Raw genomic sequence first — 18,125 nt, 5'->3', positions numbered from 1 at the left:
ATATATCATTCTTGGCAAACTGGACATCGTCGAACATTCAAGAAATGTTCAAACCAAACCATTAACTAGCACCATGACCACCGAATGAAAAACGGCGCAACGCAGTGATCACAAAGTTTCGCACCAACAAGATAGAAGGCGAGCTTCTTGGCAGTTCAAATTGTGCCGAACGTTCAGCTACGTACCCACTCTTCAAGAATCCATATAGAATAATATTGGTGTAACGGGATGATAAGAGCTGATGAAATGTGATGGCAAACAACAGAATACAAAACAGTCTGTCATGGAGCTTACCGTGAAACTGGTTATTCTTTAAGGCGTAGCTGCGGATAGTGCCATGATATATTTTACAGGTACGGAAAAAACAGACATCGAGAGGCTGAATTCATCTAGTGGTTCCAGGTGATATGAAATACAATGTGTCACGTTTTTTTCTGCACTCTGCGACTGTTTCTCGTATGCGTGATGTTGCAAGAGCGATAGGGAATATTTACGTCACAGCAAGCAAAAGTGGGAAAATAGGTATAAGAGAACTACAACTATAGTATGAGCTCTGATTTTGGCCAACAGCTGGTCAAAGTAACATATTTTATCTTTATTCCTTTTCAGCGTTTTAAAGTCATGCGAATGCATTAAGGCGCTGATATTACTTGATCTTGATACTACTCACTTTGTACCTCTAATTTCCAGGGTTCCTTTCGTAAGCGTTTTCTCTTCAGTTCGGAGATGAAAAAGAATTTCTTACTGAACTATGGGATAAGTTTATTTAGCTCATCTACAAATTTTCGTGCCGTTTCCGCGGTTTGCTATACATCATCAAGTTGACGCTTTGTTTGAAACTTATTGTCTTACGTCTTCCAATTCTGTAGCACTGTCTGAAGTTATGCAACCATCCACTGCTTCCCTTGAAGTCACTGTAATCTATGTCGCGCGCAATTTGAGGCGCATACCGTAAAGGCCGGTTCCCACTAGAGCGCGGCAGCGCGGTGTGCGGCAACGGCAGCGGCAAGTGTTTTCCGCGTTGACGCGGCGGCTCGCGGAATTGACGTTCCCATCTGGAAGCGGCAGACGCTAGCGGTAGCCAATGACGGACAGCCACTGAGGTACGAGGCAGGACCCACTGAAACGCCCGGTGCGTTTGATTAACTATATCTTACACCTACATGAAGGAAAGACGAAGTTGGGTGAAGACATACCAATTTTTCATTTTCTGTACAATGTACCCTTTCACATATTTCATTATTCATGTTTTCTCATTTCACCATAAACAGATTTCATGCCTACCGTTCACGATTGTTCACTATCTCCTAACACACTGAAACAATGTACGACAAAAGAGATTATTCAGATAGTTAAGCGAGACAAAAATTTAAAATGTGATACGGTAGCAGGTACACGAAAACAGTAAGAACACAAAGGCTAGGTGGAAGGGATGAAAGTGGAAGCCACCTGATAGAATTTCCCACAGAGCATAATGTAATCATCGCCAGCACCTTGCTTAAGAATCACGAAAGAATAATATATATTTGGAACAGTTTTCGGAACCAGATTTTAAATTGTAAGGCATTTCCTGGTGCAGACGCAAACCTGACTGAAGCCTGTCAATAGTAAGAAAAGCGTTCTGAAAAAGAAAATTTGTTCACGCCGAATATAAATTCTAATGGTTGGATACTATTTTACAAAGGTATTTGTGTGGAGTGCAGTCTTGTATGTAAGTGAAACGTGGACGATGAACAATTCTGTCAAGAAGACAATGGACGCTTTCAAACATTAGATACGAGGATCGTGTGACCAAAGAGGAGGAAGAGGAAATTATTGCACAACTTTGACAACAACAGGGGTTAGTTGACAGGACGTATTATGGGGCGTCAAAGAGTGAGGACAAAGGGGTTGGGTGATACTATTCTGATAATAATCATCGGTTGAAATACTATTCTACTATTTTATCTATTAATGTAAGCAGTGAATTTACTCTTCCATGCACTCCTCCACAAAACATTTAAACCAAAACTGAAATCAGCTGAACACCAAATCTTTCAACCACTGTCTGACAACTACTGGATTCACTTTCAACTTTCTATAACTTTCACTGGCTAGCCACATACACATACAGATATAAGGAGAACAAAAGTAAACAAACATTAGTTTTCAGCATATAATTCTGCAGTTTGGCAACATGTACATAAACAAACCAGACAGGAAGGGACATGAGGTGAACACACTGTAGTTACGACTTCAAATCAGAGTTTTCGGTAAAACGTCTACTGCTAGTGACAGAAGAAAAAAGAGCGAACATGAAAATGTGCTTATGCTCCATAATGTAAGTTTTAATTCAACCTCCAGCATGTGACCAAGCGAGGGGAAACGTATATGTCCGCCAAAAACTCGATTCACAGTAAGTAATCATTCACGTAAAAAAAGATGTGAACTGTTTTATAATCTGCAAGTATCACATATCAAAACAAAACTGAATCATTCTAGATTCCACCGAAGATGCCTTAAAGTAAAAGGCGAAAAGCGTCTTGAATCAGTATAGTACACTGGATAAAGAAAAAAAAGTTTGTTACTTACCAAAGGAAATAATCAATAGCTCTAGATATTTAGTAAATTACATCTTGTGACATACCAGCAAATTAGTTTCGATTTAACTTCTCATTCGACATGCTATTAAATGCCGTTTAAAAAAATTCATCTATCCCTTCTGAAAAACTGTAGTTACTTTCATATCTCGGTAGATAAACAGATTTAGGATATTTATCATGCGACGAAATACATGACTTTTCACAAGTTATCGTTTGCAAAAAAACACGTTCCGATTTCTTGAAACGTTTACGAAATTTGCGGTTGATACAACCATATGGTTTACGACGAGCAGGACGAAGTATCGGTCGCGTCGCGAGCGACCCGCGCGCAGTTCACGGCACAGCCCGTCCGCCGACATATCATTCAATATCTCGAGAACGGTGATAGCTACCGATCTGCTCTCAGCTCTAAAAACAATTTCGATATGTTGACTAAATTTCATACGCAATAATGTATTACCTAAAATGAACTCTACGCAAAGTCCACGCAAAGCGTTTTTACCTCTGCACACTCATTAAAATTTCGTGTAAAGGTTTACGTAAATGCGATACAGCAAGTAACCACCACGAATAACGAAAAGAAATTCGGTTCTTTATCGAGAGAAGATATCAGGCTGTAACATGCCCAAGAATCAAATTTTTCTACCGTATAGTTTCCTTGGAATCGGATGATAAGTATTTCATGGCTGCCGCCGCGTCCGCGCCAGCGGTTCGGCGAAAGTTCGCGTGGCCCGGGGTTCCGTACCTGACGTCACGCTCAGCGCGTTCTGTGATTGGCGGCGCGTACCTGGAGCGCGGCACGCGGCAGCGGAAGCGGTTCGACATGGTCAAACCGCGACGCAGAGCCCGCCGCACCGTGCCGCTGACGCCGTTTCCATGGCAACCACGCCCCTGACGCGCGGTTTTGACGCGTGGCAGCCCTAGTGGGAAGCGGCCTTAATAGGTCATTTTAATGCACATATTGTAAATTCTGTCGAGCATCCTTGAAGCGCGCAAACATCAGCATTTGTAACAAGTGCACCTTCTCCTCCCAAGAAAATCCGTAGTTTTATATATGCACTACACGACTGCTATGGACTTATTCAAAATGAGTTCCTGATTGTTTTTCTTACCATACTGCGTATGGTCTTTCGTGTACATAATTATGTTCAGTACCCTCTCCTTGGTCAGAGATTGTCCTTTACTACATTTCACTGGAGACGGGATTTGTGGCTCCCTGGCCGGCAAGAATGATGAACTACACGGCTCTACATCTGTTTCAATAACACTTTCACTTGTTAAGCCCGCACCATGATTGTAATTCTCATGTACATTGTTCGCACACACGAGCCTATATGACACCACACGTTGAAAGGGTACAGTACTGCCCGACATTGAAAATAGGTACAACATACTTCATTATTTTTGTCAGAACAACACTTTTTTTGTAAAATAACTCAATTTCAATTAATACAGCGAAGCCAGATACCAGTGTGGGAAAGAATGACAATTTATTTATTTAATTGATCACATGTGCACTCCCACAAAATAAATCCCTACATCCAGTTTGGTGAGATCTGTGAAATGAATGAATGTATGGTCGTCTGCTAACCGCAGATAGTGAATGTGAATATATGATCATCTTTGAGACGATCCTTTGGCCATCTTTGGTTGGACCAAAGAGATGAAATTTACCTGAGCTTTGAGCGCCTGAAATGTGGCTGACCAATACGGTAGCATGGTCTTCCCCCACCTCGACAGAGGTGCGAGATGACCTGAAGAACGGCCATGTTTCAGCACTCTGCCACTGGATCTTGTGCTGTTAAGACCTGTCTTAGGTGTGCTCCGTAAAGACAAAAGAGTGGAGACATGGTATGCATGTGGAATACTTAAGAGTAGTTTGAAATAATAATTTCTCTATTTCAGGAACTTTTGTGGGGAGAATTAAATGTCAGGCAGGTAATATTAATGGGTTCGTAGTAATCTTCGGAAGTGACCAACGGTCACAATGAAACCACGTGTAGCAATAAGTTGAAATACTTCCGTGTGCTTAAGTTAAGCTGAATTACTAGCGTGTGTACTATAAGTTGAAATATTTAAGAAATAGCGGGTGCAGGACTTGAAATTAGAGGCGAGTACTTCCACGTGGTGAGTAGTGTTTGAGTCTCAATCTGTGTATGAGACAAAGGATAAAGAGAAGTACTCGTCCATGGTATCAGTTGAAGGCTCGCGTGTGTGATGAATATGTTCTTAATTATTACTTTGCGTGATATGTTTCCGTGTGACGCTTGATTCATACTCTGAGAGAGAAGCAAGGTGAATCAGCTGTCTATCCAGCAACGCCACTTGGCTTGCATTGCACAGGAAGACGTGCATATGTCTCCAGAGTTTATAGTAGGAAAGTAGAATTACGAAGTGGGGCAGTGTCGTGTGAAACTGGGATATATATTAATTGAAGAGGGAAAGCTGAAAGTGATAATATTGTGACTATTCCCTGAGTTGTATTTCATGTTGTAGTGAGGTGTATGTCATGTAATTTAAGTATGTGTGGTTTGCATGGGAGAGTAGCAAGGTAGCTTCAGAGGTAGTGGGTTATGCGTGTTCCTTTTGTACCGCTCGGTCTGGAGGAAAGTTTCGTGATGATGGTTGTGAGAGTCGAAGTGTGAGATATAGAAAAAGATCCACCATCCTATCAAGAAAGTGCACTGTAGCGTTAAATAATTACGAGACCGTAAGATGGAGAATCACCAATGTAAAGCCATGCCCGCTGGGCGGAATTTCTCATGTGTTATTGTTGTAGGTTATAGAATTTGTGTGTTTCGGTTACAGAATTTATCGGAATAAATAAGATAGTGAAAAGAGAAAGATTGGTGGCCTTTTCCCTCGAATTGTATGTTGTCATGATATCCAGAATTTATAATGTGTGCGCCACTCATATTCAGTGCGATGGCCACATGTTGATAAAAGCCGTTAAATAAAAAAAAAAAAAGAAAAAAAAAGAAAATGTGGTATTGCCAGTGCGTAGTGAACAGTCAGAGTTCGGTAAATTACTGATAGTCAGATGTGCGTTTCCGTTGCGTATTATTCATATAGGAGGATAATTTGTAACTTAATTGTGAGTACGAGAGTTCATGTTACTCGATAAATAACAATGAATCCACTCGCTTGGCAGACCACTCATCTTGCAGACCTGACTGCTTGATGCCACAGTATGAGCAAGGCATGTGGGTGCGTCTCAACGTTCCACTGACTCGTCCTGCAGAAACGCTAATATTTCATCTGCCTCTTCTTTCTCACACTGGGAAATTCCTTGGGTTCCTTTCTGACGAAATGTCAACTTCGGCAACCGTTGTAGATATAATGCAACCTTCGCTTTGTTTATCGCTGCCATTGTTCTGCTTTGTATCAGCACTACTAGGACTGTGGCACTGTCGCGAGTTATTCGTCGACTAAGCAGTTCAACTACATTCCATAGCCTCATGCTGTGCTCACCATTGGATACCTCCCGTCCTGCCCCTTGTTGCCATTAGCAGCCAATATTGTGGTTGCATGGGAAACAATATGTGGGGCGTCGAATGCCGTAACGCCATTGGTCTTTTGTGACCTGCACTCACGAGGATCCTTGTGAGACAGTTTAATACGTCATGCATTTCTTGTTATTTCTGAACGAAACGGGCGGCGAGCTTAAGTAGTTTTAAAGACGGCCAGTGTTGCTTACGAGATGAAGACGCAGCTCACCATCTGTGGTATCGTCGACGAAACCGACTCTCATCCTTTGGTACAGAGCCAAATGGAGAGTCTGGATCAGAGTCTCAGATGGTACTGCAGCTGTGTAGGTTGCTGAGTCCTCGACTTGAGTCATAGAGTGGTGGGATTCTGAGTTCTACTAAATAGGTCAGGAATGCACTACAGGCAGTGGGAAGCGACTACACGTTAACATGGGCTGTGTGGAGGGGACTCGATTGCTTTTTAGGTTAGAAGGTCTCGGGAAAATGTAGCTCTGAATCTGAAATCGTTATAGGTACAGAAAGCTGGCTAAAACTGGAAAGAAGTTCAGCCGAAAGTTTAGCAAACTACCCTACCGTGTTCAGAAATGATAGATTAAGTACAGTTGGTGGCGGAGTCTTTATTCCCGCCAGAAGTTGTTTGCGTTCTAGTAAAATTCAAATAGATGGTACCTGTGAGTCAGTATGGGTAGAGGTTATACTTGACAACCGCTATAGATTAATAATCGATTCCTTTAACCGATTCTCCGATTCGGATGATACAGTTGCTGAGCAGTTCAAAGAAAACTTGAGAGTAATCACAAATAGGTATCGCACTCATACAGTTATAGTTGACGGTGACCGTAATCTGCCCTCGATATTTTCGCGAAAAGACAGGTTTGAAGTCAATGGTACGCATAAAACGTGTCCGAAATCGTACTAAATTCCTTCTCAGAAAATTATTTTTAACAGCTAGTTCAGGATAACACTCTAGGTGTGGTTGTGAAACAATACTTGACCTATTAGCAACAAATGATCCTTAACAAATAGGGAGCATCATGACAGATACATGGATTAGCGATCACAAATTTTTTATCTAGACTTAACGCCGTAACATCCAAACCCATCAAAAAATAAATGCAGAAGACACCTATTTAAAAAAAAGGAGGTAAAATTTCAGTTGAAGCCTTCCTAAGAGATAGTCTCCACTCTTTTCAATCTGCCTATGTAAGCGTAGAACAGATGCGGTTTATATTCAAAAAATTAGTATTGACGGGAATTGAGAGATATATGTACCAAATAATACGCTACTGATCGTCCATGGTATATGAAACAGATTAGAACACTGTTACAGAAGCAACGAGAAAAACGTGCTAATTTAAAAGAACGCAAAATCCTCGAGATTGTTGAAGTTTCAGAGAAGCTGAAAATTTAGCTAAAAACTAGTGTGAGATGCTTTTAATGGTTTCCACAGAGAAATTCTGTCTCGAAATTTGGCAGAAAAGCCAGATTCTTTTCATATGTAAACCACGCCAGTAGCAATATGTAGTCAGTACCTTCACCGAGTGGTAACAATAGTTACTAAACACGGTTTTCCGAAATTCCTTCAAAAAAGAGGGCGAAGTAAATAATCCAGATTTGGAAACAAGAATAACTGCCAACATTAGTATCTAAGAAGTAGATACCCTCGCCATGGGGAAGCAGCTTAAAACACTTAAGAAAGGCAAGACTTCCGGTAAAGGTTGTAAACCAGTCAGGTTCCTTTCAGAGTATACTGATATAATAGCTCCACAGTTATCAATCACATACAATTGCTCACACGTAGAAAGATTCGTACAGAAAGACTAGGAAGTTGGAGACGTCACATCAATTCCCAGGAAAGTAAATAGGAGTAATCTGCTGAATTACGAACCCATATCACTAATGACAAATTGCAGCAGGATTTTAGAACATATAGTGCGCTCGAAAATTATGAATCACCTCGAAGGAAACGGTTCGTTGACAAACAGTGAAAACGAATTCAAAAAATATCGTTCTTGTTAAACACAACCAGCTCTTTATTCTCACGAAGTAATGAGAGCTACCGACAGGGGACGTCAAACCGATTCCGTATTTTTAGATTTCCAGAAGGCTTTTCACACCGTTCCTCACAAACGACTTTTAATTAAATTGCGTTCCTATCGTTTATCGACTCAATTATGTGACTGGATGTGATATACAGTCAGAAGAGTCACAGTTCGTAACAATCGACCGAATATCATCGAATGAAGCGGAAGTAATATTTGCGTTCCCCAAGGAAGTGTTATGTCTCTCTCTGGTTACTGATCTACATAAACGATTTAGGATGCAGTTTGAGTTAAAGTCTTCAGATGAACAAAAAGGCCTGAAAATGATTTAGACAGGATATCTGTATGGCGCAAAAATGGGGCAACTGACTTTAAATAATGAAAAGAACAAATTCATGGACACGAGCACTAAAATGAATCCGCCAAATTGCAGTTGCACGACAAACCACACAAATCTTAAGATTGCAAACTCAACTAAATACTTAGGGATTACAATTACGATTAACTTCAAATTGGAACGATCTAATAGATAATGTTGTGCGGAAAGCAAATCAAAGACTGCGATTTATTGGCAAAAGACTTACAAAATGTAACAGGTCTGCTAAAAGGACAGCTCACACTAAACTTGTCCGCCCTCTTTTGGAGTTCTGCTGTAAGGTGGACGATCCGTATCAGATAGGATTGACGGACGATATCGAAAAATTTGAAAGAAGGGCAGTTAGTTTTGTATCATTGCGAAATAGAGGAGAGAGAGCCGCGGATATGATACACGTAGTCGAATGACAGTCATTAAAATAAAGGCGTTTTTCGCTGCGGCAGGACCTTCTCGTTAAATTTCAGTCACCAGCTTTCTCCTCAGAGTGTGAAAATATTTCGTTGGCGACCACCTAGGGAGAAATGACCATCACAATAAAATGGGAGAGATCAGAGCTCGCACTGATAGATTTAAGTGTTCGTCTTGCCCGGGCGCTGTTGGAGAGTGGAAAGGTAGAGAAGTAGCTGAAAGGTGCTTCGGTGAACCTTCTCCCAGGCACTTAATTTTGAATTGCTGAGTAATCATATAGATGTAAAGACGTTTGCCGTATTTAGTCCTTATAAAATAAACAAGTGTAATTGAATTCTCCTTGATATCATTTTGATAATTAATCAATCACATGTAATTTAAAAATAGAATAACCAAGTCCATCATCCACACTTGTATGTGAGGATAATGATTTTCTTTTGGCAGTTCTGTGACATAAATCTTCTTTTAAATAACAGATAACTTCCGATCACCCTAAAGGCTACAGGATATATTCATTTTGTATTAATCATTCACTCTCAGGCATCTGTAGATGCTTATATTAACTCACTAGTAGAATCAAACAGCAACGGCTTACTCTGTTCCTTCCTAAGTAGTAATAGATATGTTTCACACTATAAGTGGAGATTTCTAGTTTCATAAATAATTGACTGGACTGACTCTTGAGCTGTATGCAATTATGTTCATCTAATGACCGAAAACCTCTCACTATTATGCTATTGTTAGTCGCTTGTCACTCTGCGGAATGAATGTCTGCGTCGGAGTTACCGATCAACACCCCAAATATTTCGCATTAGGGAGGGTAATGTGCAAAGAAGTAAGAAAAGCTCTAAAGTGAGACAGACGCTGACATTTAAACTACTTTACTCACTTATCATAGTAACATTTTATCTTAGATTAAACATTAATGCTACAAACAGACATCACATAGTAGTAGTAGTTGTTGTTGTTGTGGTCTTCAGTTTGAAGACTGGCATGGTGCAGCTTTCAGTCTACTGTATCCTGTGCAATCCTCTTCATCTCCGTGTAACTACAATAATATACTTTCATTTGCACCCGCTTACTGTATTAAAACTTTGGTCTACCTCTATAACGTTATACTAATTTAATCCGAGATAAAACACTAAATCTACATTAAAAAGTAACATGATAACTGTCATGGAACATTAGATATTCTCCGCGATACTTCAGCTTTGAGCCAGTGAACTGTGTCATTCTTTTACTTATGTAAATACTGGGTATCAAGCAAATGCCAGTTAGTGCTACAAGTATAATGGCCCGAAATCGTTGTGGTGTCCTTAAACTATCGTTAATACAGTAGGACGTTGTGAGTCGAATTAACTGGAACTGTAGGAGTGGCGAAAATTTTTGAGGCGATATGAATGTGTAACAATTGTTTATAAAAGCAGAATTAGCGTTCCGTGGTTGTTTTACAAGGTTCTTTAAGTAACAATGATTTATAGTGAATGATAAGGCCAGTCTCTGCGATCATTTCGTGTGGTGTTACTGCTGCGGATGTTTGATTAGTCTGTGAGATGTGTGCGATTTCAAATGTTCTTGAGCTCTTGAGGTCGATATTTTTCGTATCAGCAAGACGTGCAAATATTTACATACACATGACATCACTTGCAAGACTACCAGCACTACACGGCGAGATCGTTTACGTTACTTGCAATAGTCTGACCTTGCATGTTAGTACGAAAACAATTAAAATGAATCTTTTGAGATAGTATTTGATGGGTAGTAATGTGACAGGTCCAGGGCGTGCAAGATACATATCAGAGTCGCTTGTTTGATTCGTGACCTTGAGCTGAAAGGAGACAAGTTACGCAGTGATATTAATGCACACGTACCACAGAAGTAAGTTACGCTGAGATGTTTCTGTCGTACGGTATCTGCAGCTGTGACTAATTTAGCCTGCACTCTCCGCGCACTTAACAACCTGATATTAACAGTGAACGGACAAAAGAAAATAACCCGTTAATCTCTCGCTAGCGTTAGTCCACTGGCATTCAGGAAGATCCATAAATAAGTTACCGCGATCGATTGATTTCGCATGAAATTTTCCGAATTGCTATTTGAGTACGCCTAAATCTGATTTACATATTACTCCCGTTAAATTTATGCAAGCTGGATTGAGACAATATAAATTTCATATCGCACAGTAGTTACATGAAAGTCTGTATGAAATTGCAAATTTGCAATGGTCCCTGGTGAAATAAAATAATTATGGTAATCTCGATGCCCCATTCCAGTGAAAACACCGTGGAGCGTGAAAACGCAGTCATCTAACGGCGTGTATCGTTTCCAACATTTATGCAAACCCTTGCAAATTTCACTTCGGCGTATCTCTGCTGGTATTTTGTATATACGGACGCCTCTGTCGTTCAACTCTGCACTCTACACTGCATGAAAGCATTTTCATAAGTTCATTATGTGTTGAATACTATTAATGCGCGACAAGAAAAATGCTTGCTATTTGCGCTAGACTAAATGGTGTTGTTCATCGGGCAAATGACGTACAAAGTTCCACCATCTACCCTACAAAGCACTCTCCATAGAAACCAAATCAAACGAAAAGGACGTGAAATGAGCTATGCATATGCCATTTAATAATAATAGTCACTATTTTGAAACGAAAACCGATTTCAGGTTTCTCACTCGTACAGACGGGAGTGAAAATTCCTTCATTCAGCTCCACGCAACACCTACAGGGTGATTCAAATAGATAGAACAGATTTCAGTTGTTTATTACAGACAAACTGTCAAAGTTACTAACACACTGCGCGAAGTATCAAACTTTTATGTTCGCACAGGCGCTATACCATACATTCAAGATGAGCACCATGCGTTGATCAAGAAACAGCAAAACGGTAGTCCATTTCATTCCACTCAGGCATCGGCTGGTCACTGTTTACTTAATTGACAGCTTCAGCAATTAGATTTCTCATCTCTTGAAGAGAGCTGTCATGTGTGGTAGAAGTACTCTGTCTTTTACACTAATGGCCATTAAAATTGCTACACCACGAAGATGACGTGCTACAGACGCGAAATTTAACGACAGGAAGAAGATGCTGTGATATGCAAATGATTAGCTTATCAGAGCATTCACACAAGGTTGGCGCCTGTGGCGACACCTACAACGTGCTGACATGAGGAAAGTTACAACCAATTTCTCATACACAAACAGCAGTTGACCGGCGTTGCCTGGTGAAACGTTGTTGTGATGCCTCGTGTAAGGAGAAGAAATGCGTACCATCACGTTTCCGACTTTGGTAAAGGTCGGATTGTAGCCTATCGCGATTGCGGTTTATCGTATCGCGACATTGCTGCTCGCGTTCGTCGAGATCCAATGACTGTTAACAGAATATGGAATCGGTGGGTTCAGGAGCGTAATACGAAACGCCTTGCTGGATCGCAACGACCTCGTATCACTACCAGCCGAGATGAAAGGCATCTTATCCGCATGGCTGTAACGGATTGTGCAGCCACGTCTCGATCCCTGAGTCAACACATGGGGACGTCTGCAAGACAACAACCATGTGCACGAACAGTTCGACGATATCTGCAGCAACATGGACTATCAGCTCGGAGACCACGGCTGCACCACAGACAGGAGCGCCTGGGTGCACGAATGGAAAAACGCCATTTTTCGGATCAATCCAGGTTCTGTTTATAGCATCATGATTGTCGCATATGTGTTTGGTGACATCGCGGTGAACACACATTGGAAGCGTGTGTTCGTCATCGCCATACTGGCGTATCACCCGGCGTGATGGTATGGGGTGCCATTAGTTACTCGTCTCGGTCACCTCTAAATACAAATACTTTCAGAAACGACTTCCTGACACTTAAACCTATACTCGATGTTAACAAATTTCTCTTCTGCAGAAACGCTGCCCTTGCCATTGCCAGTCTACATTTTATATCCTCTCTACTTCGATCATCATCAGTTATTTTGCTCCCCAAATAGCAAAACTCCTTTACTACTTTAAGTGTCTCATTTCCTAATCTAATTCCATCAGCATCACCCGACTTAATTCCACTACATTCCATAATCCTCGTTTTGCTTTTGTTGATGTTCATCTTATAACCTCCTTTCAACACACTGTCCATTCCGTTCAACTGCTCTTCCAAGTCCTTTGCTGTCTCTGACAGAATTACAATGTCATCGGCGAACATAAAAGTTTTTATTTCTTCCCCATGGATTTGAACACCTACTCCAAATTTTTCTTTTGTTTCCTTTACTGCTTGCTCAATATACAGATTGAATACCATCGGGGAGAGGCTACAACCCTGTCTCACTCCCTTCCCAACCACTGCTTCCCTTTCATGCCCCTCGACTCTTATAACTGCCATCTGGTTTCTGTACAAATTGTAAATAGCCTCTCGCTCCCTGTATTTTACCCTTACCACCTTTAGAATTTGAAAGAGAGTATTCCAGTTAACATTGTCAAAAGCTTTCTCTGAGTCTACAAATGCTAAAAACGTAGGTTTGCCTTTCCTTAATCTTTCTTCTAAGATAAGTCGTAAGGTCAGTATTGCCTCACGCGATCCAACATTTCTACGGAATCCAAACTGATCTTCCCCGAGGTCGTCTTCTACCCGTTTTTCCATACGTCTGTAAAGAATTCGCGTTAGTATTTTGCAGCTATGACTTATTAAACTGATTGTTAGGTAATTTTCTCATCTGTCAACACCTGCTTTCTTTGGGATCGGAATTACTATATTCTTCTTGAAGTCTGAAGGTATTTCGCCTGTCTCATACATCTTGCTCGCCAGATGGAACAGTTTTGTCAGGACTAGCTCTCCCGAGGCCGTCTGTAGTTCTAATGGAATGTTGTCTACTCCGGAGCCTTGTTTCGACTAAAATCTTTCAGTACTCTATCAAACTCTTCACGCAGTATCATATCTCCCATTTCATCTTCATCTACATCCTCTTCCATTTCCATAATATTGTCCTCAAGTACATCACCCTTGTATAGACCCTCTATATACTCCTTCCACCTTTCTGCTTTCCCTTCTTTGCTTAGAATTGGGTTTCCATCTGAGCTCTTGATATTCATACAAGTGGTCTCTTTAATTTTCCTGTAGGCAGTATCTGTCTTACCCCTAGTGAGATAAGCCTCTACATCCTTACATTTGTCCTCTAGCCATCCCTGCCTAGCCATTTTGCACTTCCTGCCGATCTCATTTTTGAGACGTTCGTATTCCTTTTTGCCTGCTTCATTTACTGCATTTTTATATTTCCGATTTTCATCAATTAAATTCAATATTTCTTCTGTTACCCAATGATTTCTACTAGCCCTCGTCTTTTTACCTACTTGATCCTCTGCTGCCTTCACTACTTCATCCCTCAGAGCTACTCATTCTTCTTCTACTGTATTTCTTTCCCCCATTCCTGCCATTTGTTCCCTTACGATCTCCCTGAAACTCTGTACAACCTCTGATTTTGTCAGTTTATCCAGGTCCCATCTCCTTAAATTCCCACCTTTTTGCAGTTTCTTCAGTTTTAATCTACAGTTCATAACCAATAGATTGTGGTCAGAGTCCACATCTGCCCCTGGAAATGTCTTACAATTTAAAACCCGGTTCCTAAATCTCTGTCTTACCGCTATATAATATATCTGATACCTTTCAGTATCTCCAGGCTTCTTCCATGTATACAACCTTCTTTTATGATTCTTGAACCAAATGTTAGCTATGATTAAGTTGTGCTCTGTGCGAAATTCTACCAGGCGGCTTCCTCTTTCATTTCTTAGCCCCAATCCATATTCACCTACTACATTTCCTTCTCTCCCTTTTCCTACTACCGAATTCCAGTCACCCATGACTATTAAATTTTCGTCTCCCTTCACTATCTGAATAATTTCTTTTATTTCATCATACATTTCTTCAATTTCTTCGTCATCTGCAGAGCTAGTTGGCATATAAACTTGTACTACTGTAGTAGGCGTGGGCTTCGTGTCTATCTTGTCCACAATAAAGAGTTCACTATGCTGTTTGTAGTAGCTTACCCGCATTCCTATTTTTTATTCATTATTAAACCTACTCCTGCATTACCCCTATTTGACTTTGTATTTATAACCCTGTATTCGCCTGACCAAAAGTCTTGTTCCTCCTGCCACCGAACTTCACTAATTCCCACTATATCTAACTTTAACCTATCCACTTCCCTTTTTAAATTTTATAACCTACCTGCCTGATTAAGGGACCTGACATTCCCCGCTCCGATCCGTAGAATTCCAGTTTTCTTTCTCTTGATAACGACGTCCTCTTGAGTAGTCCCCACCCGGAGTTCCGAATGGGGGACTATTTTACCTCTGGAATATTTTACCCAAGAGGACGCCATCATCATTAACCATACAGTAAAGCTGCATGCCTTCGGGAAAAATTACGGCTGTAGTTCCCCATTGCTTTCAACCGTTCGCAGTACTAGCACAGCAAGGCCGTTTTGGTTAGTGTTACAAGGCGAGATCAGTCAATCATCCAGACTGTTGCCCCTGCAACTACTGAAAAGGCTGCTGTCCCTCTTCAGGAACCACGCATTTGTCTGACCTCTCAACAGATACCCCTCCGTTGTGGTTGCACCTACGGTACGGCTATCTGTATCGCTGAGGCACGCAAGCCTCCCCACCAACGGCAGTCCATGGCTCATGGGGGGATCGATGCACCCAAAATGCATGAAAATGTAATCACATTTATTCTTGGTGTAGCAATTTTAATGGCCAGTAGTGTATATACCGCCACAGAAAAAAATCGCAAGGTGTAAGGTCTGGTGACACGGAAGGAAAAAGCAATGAACAAGATGTTGTCCACCTCTCCCGATCCAATATTGTGAGATGCTGTTGTGAAGATAATGGCGCACCTCAAGGTGAAAGTGAGGCGGGGTACCGTCATGCATAGAAATGGAATCATTGTAATCTTCATGAAGATGAGCAGACAACCAATTTTGCAGCATGTCCAGGTATGACACTCCTGTCACAATTTACTCCTCAAAAAAGGAAGGTCCATAAACTTTGTGAACAGAAACGGCACAAAACACATTCAGTTACGGTGAGTCTCTTTCAGTTTCGACAAGGATGCCAGGATTTCGTGACTCTCAAATCCCTTCATTATTTCGGTTTACTTAACCCCATAGATGAAACGTCGATTCGTCCGAAAAGATGACTGGTTAGGAAAAAGTGTCCTCTGTCATACACTGGAGAACTGAAATGCAAAAATCGTACTTTTGTTATGGTCACTAGGACAGAAATCCTACAGTAACTGTAGCTTGTAGGCCTTCATTTGTAGGTGTCGTTTCATAACACGCCACACCGTCGTTTGAGGAACCTGAAGTTCCTCGCTTGCCCGTTTTGTGGGCGATCGGGGGCTCCGAGAAATGTCCATAAATTTTGAGATCGGAAACGGCACAAAACACTTTTAGTTTCGGTGTGCCTCTTTCATGTTCGATGACGACTTCAGGATTTTGTGACCTCCCAAGTACGGATACAGTCGACAATGTCATCAGACGTGCGCGTCTGACCAGTGCTCTCCCCTTTGCAGACGTAACGAGCTTCCAAGAATTTTATATACCAGTCACAACTCTGCTTGTGCAGCGGCAGCTTCTAGCTGAATCTGCGGGGGCATGCACATTGCGCTTGTGCAGGGGATTGACTTCAGGCTAATTCCTACACGCGAAATGATTTCTCGTGTGGTGTAGCCGATACGTTGTTACAAACAAACAACAGTGCAGCTGTGTCGCAATTGTGAACATTCTCCAGTCCAGTGAGACGCACAATGTGTTACTGTCTTTCGTAGCTTGTCTGAAATCTGTTATTTCTCTTTGACTCATAAGGTATGTGAGCAACAAATATGTTCTTTAACCTCTTGTAAAGGTTCTCCTTCGAAACACTTGTTACGAATCCAGAAGAAAAGGCAAATGCATGTGATAACTAGAAAAGAAAAAACTAACCAGCAAAGTACATTTCTGTACCCACACATCGCCGTTTCGTTATAATGAAAAATAAGAAACTATTTAGGAAACTGTTCTAAAGGAATGTGGAAGGCCACTAGGATCAGCTAGGAATTGAATCTGGAAAGTGACACGACTAGGACTGGCAAGAAAGAGACGAGACTGCTTTTATTAATTAGCAACTACTGGATATGGCGTTTTGAAATGTTTGTCTTGTTCGCACTCATAGCTTTCGTAGCTTGGCGCTAAGTCCCACTGGCATCGGCAGCCAGAATCCCCCCCCCCCCACTGCCACCCCCACTGCCCCCCCTTCCCCCCCCCCCCCCCCCCCCCCACAATGCGCTTAACAATGAGGAGCTCGCGAGACAAATTGCGCTACCCATTATTCCGCGAAGTGATGGTCCATTTCAGTTTTGTCTCACACTGGAACTGTCTTCAGTAGCGTGCACTGTACAGAACAAGTAAACAAACAACTACAGTGTGGCACATGTGTGAAAAATGACAGCACAAAAACGTAAGTGTAATGAAGAAAACCTATAAAGAACCTAGAGAAGCTTGTGCACCAAGAAGCTGTTTTTAAGTTAAAAGTAGCTCAACAACTGTACTGGAGAATCAAATCGAAAACTGTTTTATGATATGCCTAAAACATGAATATACATAGAAACAAAATATATATTATATCCCATTGAAAATGTTTCGGAAATAAGAGTAACGAAACTCGTCTGGCAACCAAACGTATGATTTTTCATTTACTTGCACAGCCCGAGTTTATACCCTAAGGAGATACTGGATGGGGAGAAGGAAACGAAACGAAACTGCACGGCTTGAGAAGGTACGTGATGCTACACACATAAAAAAAAGGTTTGCATCACCTCGGTTCCAAGAGTTCCGGAACCAGTAAAGAAAATTGGAATAGAGATCCACATAAACATTCTTTCCGGCCTTTTTATTCCGAATGAAAATCACATATCGCATGTTGTACCACCATACAGCAAGACCTTCAGAGGTGATGGTCCAGATTGCTGTACACACCGATAACTCTAATACGCAGTAGCACGACCTCTTGCTTTGATGCATGCCTATATTCGTCGTGGCATACTGTCCAGAACTTCATCAAGGCACTGTTGGTCCAGATCGTCTCACTCCTCAACGGCGATTCGGCGTAAATCCCTCAGAGTGGTTGGTTGGTCACGTCGTCAATCTATCCCAGGCATGTTCGATACGGTTCATGTCTGCAGAACATACTGGTCACTCTAG

Source organism: Schistocerca serialis, chromosome 6 (genome assembly GCF_023864345.2).
Source record: "Schistocerca serialis cubense isolate TAMUIC-IGC-003099 chromosome 6, iqSchSeri2.2, whole genome shotgun sequence".
NCBI classification, from domain to species: Eukaryota; Metazoa; Arthropoda; class Insecta; order Orthoptera; family Acrididae; genus Schistocerca; species Schistocerca serialis.
This window is presented reverse-complemented; position numbering follows the sequence as displayed.